At 42.5% G+C, this 8,146-nt stretch overlaps 1 protein-coding gene across 1 annotated transcript in view; it reads left to right on the top strand.

Annotated features, from left to right (window-relative positions):
- The first annotated feature begins 1,432 nt into the window (after positions 1 to 1,432).
- arhgap24 (Rho GTPase activating protein 24) overlaps positions 1,433 to 8,146 on the top strand; it is a 61,722-nt gene continuing 55,008 nt past the window's right edge. Inside the window, exons 1-2 of the mRNA XM_069710792.1 lie at positions 1,433 to 1,645; positions 1,720 to 1,899. The gene's annotated coding sequence lies outside the window, so the exon portion shown is untranslated. The remainder of the gene's footprint in view (positions 1,646 to 1,719; positions 1,900 to 8,146) is intronic.

Genomic DNA, 8,146 nt, shown 5'->3' with positions numbered 1-8,146 from the left:
TGACCCTTCACTCGACCCTCGAACTCAGTAACCCAACCAGGACCTGGTTTGTTGACATCATCTTCTCCACATTCAGCAGCTCTATAGAGTGAAACATCTCCATCAACTCATTAAACCAGCTCCCATGCACCACAGTGTCCACATTGTAACATATGTGAGCTTGTAAATAAGCCAATTCTCATCCTGAAGATTTGATTTTCAGGAAGTAATTATTGTTGACACGCCAGCTACCTCCTACATAGATTGGAATTTCCCTCCCTCATTAGTAATGAGCACATTTGTCAGGCTCAGGGATGGCTGACACGTGCCAAGGATCCATTAAGATTGTATGAAGGTTCTGTATCTGTCCTGTGGCAATAATATAAATTGTAGCCTGCATGTTCGTCACTTCGGTATATAAGATGCCAAAATCGCTATTAGTTGATTTTGTCCGTATGTGTCCAACCTTTTCATTATATATAACTTTCTTTGGGACGTTCCTGCATATTTTTTTTATCAATTATTCTTTATCACTTCTTATCTCATTAATGGCTATATCTGGTGAAAATAAGGATAATAAAGACAAAAACACTTAAATTGCTTGTCTGAGCTCAGGAATTTACTGCACATCTCAGAATCTGTCAGTTTGAGATTGCAGGCAGTACATTTCTGAAAAAGAATTCTCCTATGAAATTGTCACAGTTTATAATACACTTTCAGCACTGGGATTTTTATATGTTAAAATAAAAAAAATCAGTCAAGCACTCTAGAAGGAACCACTGCTACACTATGGTATAGGAAAAACTTCTCGACCACTCCCAAATAAACAAGATGCACTTTCCAGTGGTGTGTGTACAGCTGGGTTTGCACCAAAGTGAGGAAAAAGTGACTGAATAAATGTTTGTTGAGCTGCATGCATGCACTCATTTCTACATGTCATCTTGGAGACACCTTGAAAGTAGGGTAGTTTTCTCAGTGTGTGTATGTTAGATTTGTTACAGATGGCTTGTGGAAAATTCTGGATTTTTATTCCACATTATGAACCATATGAAAAAATTGGGAAAAATTGTGGCTATTGACATTTTAAGATGAGTGGAACTCCATGTGAGAGTTTAAAGCTGCTAAATTATTTGTCTGTAATCTGAAATAAAGAGAAAGTCAGCTGCACTGCTGGAGGACTACTCAGTCCGAGCTCTTGTCTTCAGACTTCCTCAAACATGCTCTCTTACACACACACACACACACACACACACACACACACACACACACACACACACACACACACACACACACACACACACACACACACACACACACACACACACACACACACACACACACACACACACACACACACATACACTTTTCCCCTCCCTCTCTCCTTCCTCTTCCTCCTCCTGTAACCAACATGCAGCCTTCGATTGAGTGAGAGCGTCTCACCAGCCAGGATGACTGGAGGAGTTAGGACTGCGTAAACTGCAGTGTTGGGAAAAAGAGTGTGTGTGTGTGTGTGTGTGTGTGTGTGTGTGTGTGTGTGTTTGTGTGCGAGTGCATGAGGCTGTGCGTGTGTCTGGGCGGACTCCAGCTGTAATGGTGCCCCATGTGTGAGTGTGCTGACCGCGACAGTCATCCTGTCCACAGCGGAGACTTCCTCAGCATGCAGATGGTGTGAGCAGTCAGGGGAAAAGTTTTTGAACAGCTCATCTGAGCCTCAGCTAACTCAATCCACTCTGCACACAGAGTCAGTGCAGGAGGGGAGCAGCAGCAGCAGCAGCAGCAGCTGAGCAGGAGTACAAGTTCAGCTCGTCTCAGCGCAGGATTTCTGTTGTTGATTGATTACCTGTCACTGGATTAGATACAGTGGTTGGGCATCACCACACGTGAGAGCTGAAGGATTCAAAAAGGCTGTTTATTTGAAAGGTGAGTCTGCTGCTTAAGGTTGTAGCCGGCAGTTATTTTTTGTCTCTGATGTGTTGTTGGACATGATTGTTGGTTATTTGGTGGCAATATGCCCGCTGTTCCAGACATACATTCGCACTTTGATAGGTCATATGCACATGAAGATGCTGTCGGTGAATGGTCTGACTCGGACTGACTGGATGACACTTGAAATGATGTAATTCATTAAAGCAGAAGTAGAACTTTATGTAAATTTGCAGTCATAACCTCACATATTGTTGCTTAGCAGTATACCGTATAGTAGACTGTGCAATGATATTTTGTGTTGTTTTGGAGGTTCTCTGATCTGTTTAATATTTTGGGTTTAATGAGATTTTAACATGTGACCCCAGACTGAGCAGAGGAGGTCAGCAATTTACTGATCAGTGATGAGACACATCAGTGCTTTTCTTGTCTGATCTTTTTTTTTGTAATAAGCTTTGCAAACAAACTCCCAGCATCAATCATTTTCTAATGGATCTGATCACCAGGCTAGTGGTTCATTATTTTGATATAGTGCCACTGATTTGAACTGGTGACACAGCTCATCTATTTGTCAAGTGTCATACTGAGATTGGAGCAGAGATGCACAGGGGACATGACCTTCAGTTCATACACAGTGCATCTCTCAAACCTGAGTGGACCTGCTGCAAATCTGTGAAGCCTACTGGGAGAAATCACATTAGCTATATTATTAGCCTGTAACAACATAGCTGTACCCAAAATACACATTTACTTTGAGTAATAAAAACAGTGTGTGTAGGATAGCTGCCTTTCTGTACCTTTCAGGTAGTTTTTATTCCGATTCAGGGCACTTGTGGCTCTGTTAGATCAGACCATGAGACCATTTTGCGGCGAGGTTCTGCTAATTCTGGTGCAGTAGATTCGGATGGTGAAAGCGTTCCATATGTCTTACATATACACTGACCTGCTGTTTTGCTGTCGGCTGGTCAAACATACTAAAACTCAGTGATGTCTGGATTAATGGGCTGGTTGAGCCACGTGAGCCAACAAGACACTGATTTCAATGACCACCACAAAGAATAAAGGAGGCAGAAAAGGGGAATGAGGAAAGATTTCAACCAATGAGAATAAAGGGATGAGGAAGAAAGGACACGGCAGATTGTTAATAAAACAGCACGGATGATAGAAAATACATCTCTGCAACTTGTTTCCTCCACCTGGTTTGTTAATGGAAAAGGGAAGGTGTGAAAGCAAACAGGGCATGAGCGGAGGCAGAAGGAGGGATGATGACCCCCGTGTGCCAGGAATGTCTGCAGCGCACAAGCTGTGCTGCTGGAAAGCCCAGGGATCAGGTTCCCCGTGTCAGCTGCTGCACTCGACTGTTCCCAGGTCCATCTCTGTGATATCTGTTTATTGGGAGAGGAAGGGGTAGAGACTGGAGCTGCAGCAAAACTCGATCACTTTTGGAAAATGCGTAGGTCAAAGAGGTAGTTTGACATATTTAGAAATCCACATGTGCTTTCTGGCAGAGAGTGAGATGAGAAGACTGATAGCTCTCTCATTTATGCCTGTTAAATAGTACAGCCAGTAGCTAGTTAGCGTAGCTTAGCACAAAGACTTGAAACAAGGGTAAACAGCTAGCCTAGCTCTTCAGAGAGTAACAAATCGGCCTACCAGAAGGCCTAAAGCTCACTAATTAACATGCTATATCTCACTTGCTTAATCTAAACGTACTACAAACTGACATTTCATAATTTGTATCTGGTTTCTATACACAGCAGCTTGCCTGACTTTGATGAAGGTTGAACTGCAGAGTAATCTTATCTTCCACCTTCCCCAAACTGCTACAGTAAACAACCTCCCTGGTGAAAATGCCTATGATCACCAGGTGCAATTCTCTGTTTGCCCTCTCACCTTGTGACCATATCATCATCATCATCATCATCGTGTACGGTATCTTATTTTGTCTGAAAAATATCCTCCTGTGTGTACCACAGAATCCACATTTCAAAAGATAGCCATATCAACAGTATCCTTCACTCAGTTGTAACAGCGTGTCAAACACATGTAGAATGAGTCAATGTGAAGCCTTCACTCTCGTCGCTCCGCAGGGCGGCTGCTTGGCTCCCAGACGTACTGTGACACATGGCACCGAGGAAAATGGAGAGGGGGGAGGCGGTGATGGTGATGCAAGTGAGGGGGTAATCATACCAAAAGGCCTGCATTGTAGAGTATGTGGGGGGGGGGGGGCACATGTGGTGTCTAAATCGGTGTGTAGACAAAATAGAAACTGACTCATCACTTTGATTCATGCAGAAAGACCAGGGAGCTTATTGGGGGATTCAGCAACAGAAGCAAAAAGAACATTTATCTCCAACAACCAACCAATTCTTCTACGCTCACCTCATTCCCTTCATCTCTTCCTGCTTCCATCCATTATCCATCCATCCACCTCTCTGACTCACGGTGACCTGTGTGGGTAGTGACTGATCATGGACTACCCCTTAATGAGCGATATCCCCTCAGATCCTGACCTCCCTGTAACCCCGTCCTGCTCTAAATCATCACAGACCTGACTTGTGTGTGCGTTGGATGGGGCAATGGATCGTTGTTGTTTTTTTTATTTTATGTGTGTGAGTGCTTCCATCTGTGACTGCTCTGAAGCCCTTCCTCTTTCACATCCTCTCCAGTGATTAGCACAGCAACAGCACAGCAAGCAGCGCGCCCTCCTCTCACCTCTCAGACTTTACAACAGGAGTCCAACAGGAACAGACTGCTCTCGAGGTAGCAGCTCTGGCAGGCGAGGGTTATATTTATCTTTAACACATGTGGGTCATGGAGGGCCTGCTGTGCCGACTTTAAGGGGGAAGCTAGCTTCAGGATATTTAAAGGGTTGACAGCACTGACTGGCGATGTGAAGTTCATGTTTCCTCTCATCCTGTGTTTTGTGCTGTTAGAACACACATGTTAAAAAAATAAATCAACATGGTCTTTGTCAAATGTAGCTGTGATTGTTGTTATGGAAACCCAATCAGGGTTTGTCATTGGCAGGTGGATTCAACCACCTGACATATACAGTCGGATGACTTACAGACTTGACTTGACTCGACTTGTCTCGATAAGGGTAGATGCTAACACTGTTTTGACCCTTTGTGCTGATTTTCTCACTTTCACGCATCATTGACATTTGCATCATCTGAAGAAAGTTGTCATGGGGATTACTGGCAAGCACCGGGGTCAACGTGGAGTTCAACAGTTGCTGAAAAGGCTGAGGTCTGTTGATGGACAAATGGTAATGTCTGTGTCTGCCACTTGTGCAAACACATTAATGGAGAATTTATGTCTGCTGTTCATCAGTGACTCATTAAAGCTTTAAGCAGCGGATTTGCAATAATGAGATAGTTGATAAGTGATGGTGAAGATACTCGACTCCCTGTTTATGCGCTGTACATGTGCCATGGAATAACAGAAAGCCTGACAGTCATTAGTAAATGAGACTTGGTCAACATTTTTGAAAACTGTGAAATTTTGTCCCATGAAGTTAGTAGATGCACTTTGCACATTCATGTTTACCATTTCATCCAGTGAGACTGCATAGTGACCACATGCTGGGAAAGGCAGTCATTCTAACTTTGTTGTGTCCAATTTTCTCTCAGCAGTGCTCCTCGCTGCTGTTGTGACCGGCCACTTCCTGTGGTCACAGAAAATATCCTGCCCAGACCAGAATTTATGGCAGTGTGGGCAACAGTGTGCCTAGTCCCAATGAGAAGAGGATTGAATGCTCTTCTTTTTTTTTTACAACCAAATAAATGATTTCAGAAATTCTTTGGTAACTTTTTTTTTTTTCCCAAGAAAAGTACATCTAACAGAACTTTAATTTCCGAACAGATGAGCCACACTGTGCAGTCAGTCCTCCAATCTTCTTCCCTCCAAACCAGCACAGTTCAAACAAGACCAGTCAAACAGCAGCTCAGCCTTTATTGTGTGCTCTTAGCTTCAGTCCTTTCCCATATGGGAACAAATAGTCTGTGTAAGCACTGAAAACCTCCTCACGCTCTGTAATTGGTCCTGTGCGACATTTTACAGTCTTTCTTGTTTGGACCTCCAGATCTTCTTATTTCCATGGTGTTGGGTTATAATGTTATCAATGATGTCGCGGTGCATCTGACATCTGTTACAGAATACTTGACAGAGTAACGTGTAAAGGATGCCGTCGCTTTATTCAAGCCTGCATATATTGAATTATCCTAAACTGTGCATCATCCAGTAACATTTGACAAAATGCAGAGAGTCTTAACTTTAACATCATCAGTTTAGGATCAGTTTACATCGAATGGTTGTGTCCCGGGAAACAATGATTTATTGTACAACTCCCTGCCTTCTTGGCTGCTCCAAAGAACAACTATCATCACTTAAGACACATCCAGTAGCCGCAGTTTATAATTTCACTGACAGACCCATATTTCTAAACCAACAATGAGAAGTCTGTGAACCTGAGATGGCTGGGCTCGGTGTCCATAACTGATGGATATAGATGGACAGAGAATAGCTGCTATTACTTCTGTCCTCAAACAGAGACGAGCACTAATAGTGGTTTGAAAGATTTGCCCTCCTCACAGAGAAGTCAGTCTCCCCTTTGATTTACTCACGCAGTTTGAATTTATGCATTTTTATTTGACTGCCACAGAGCATAATGATAAATTATAGTGCGTGCCACAAAACCGTAGAGGGATGATTTGTGGCTATCACTGTGTTGTCCTTCTGAGTGGACAGGGTGTGTGTGTGTGTGTGTGTGTGTGTGTCTGTCAGTCCTGTATACTGAGTTGTTGTTTGAATGTCTGGGTGTCTCTTACCACGGACTTCTTAGTACAATTCTTGGATATTTCCGCTGCACGAAGGTTGAGACAGAATGTAAAAGTGAAATACAGTCAACTCCGTACTTAAATAAGAAAAGCAGGCTTCATGTCGGTCTCTAACTCAAGTGGTGTTGAACGCAAGTCTTGTTTAATTTGGAATATTGCCTTCTGTGTGAATGTATTTTAAAGAAGGAACTTTTTAAATTAAAAAAAAAAAAAGATTACATCATAGAAAGTAAGCGACATTTTACTTTTCTTCTTGTGATAGTTCTTGTGTTTCATTTTGCCTTGAGCAGGTTTCATGTTTCATTGTTTGCTGTGTACCTTTTCCAACCTTGTGGATATGCTGGGGGTGGGGGGGGATCATTAATATTACCTACCTAGCGCCACTGCTTATTTTGGAGACTGTGGCTCAAGGGACAGCGACATTGACACACACACACACACACACACACACACACACACACACACACACACACACACACACACACACACACACACACACACACACACACACACTCATCTGTACACACAAGTTTTCTACAGGGACAAAGGAGTCAACGTGCTGAATAGACATAACAGTCAGGTAGTGATGTGTTCTTGCAGAGACTTTGCAGTTCCTTCATAAATGTGCTTCCAACCACATCTGGCACCATCCGGGAGGTTCACATGAGCGGTGTCTGCAGAAAGGTTGGCTACATATATAATCCACGTTTGGAAAACAGGTCAGCTATCTTAACTTTAGCTCTTGCTGGGTTGTCGTTTCACAAAGTCAGGTACATAAACTTGAGTATCTCCCAGCTGCACCAGTGGCCTAATAAAAGCAAGTTTTTTGTGATTTATCATACAAACATTTGCATGCTTTAGTGCAAAAAAGAAAGACTGATCAAGTAGCTGGCAACCAAACTGTAGTAAGCTAAAACTCAGAAGATTAAGTGAGTGAGGACATTTTTCGTCCCCCAGAATATATAGCGCGTCTGAGCCGACAGCTTTTCCAGCAGCAGTCGCAGAGTACTAATTCTTTGGAAGCATTTTGGCTGAATATTGAAAATAAAACATTTTGCCGACTAGCAAACCATATGACTAATGTAGCATGCAAGAGCACACTGTTTAGTTGTTAAAAAAAAACAGCATTGCCTCTCAGGCTGACTCATTTGATCATAGATGTATAACTGAAAACAGAATATTATAATATATTGTACCAGTAGAGATAATTAACGCCAAACACAAAATACATCCAAGACTAATGGGAATGTCATTAGTTTTGCAGACAGAACTAATGCAAATGTTGGATGCTTTTATCCTGATGAAGCAGTTGCATCTTTCTCTATATTTATTTGTATATTGTGCATATAATTAGGATTCATCTCTTTATCGTTGTTGTTAACACATCAGTTCTCCATTAATCT

The sequence above is a fragment of the Brachyistius frenatus genome, unplaced genomic scaffold, assembly GCF_029030835.1.
Source record: "Brachyistius frenatus isolate BFR_SWC_R1_liver_20210118 unplaced genomic scaffold, ASM2903083v1 Contig_94, whole genome shotgun sequence".
NCBI classification, from domain to species: Eukaryota; Metazoa; Chordata; class Actinopteri; family Embiotocidae; genus Brachyistius; species Brachyistius frenatus.
The sequence above is the reverse complement of the archived record's forward strand: the minus strand, read 5'-3'. Positions and strand labels throughout refer to the sequence as shown.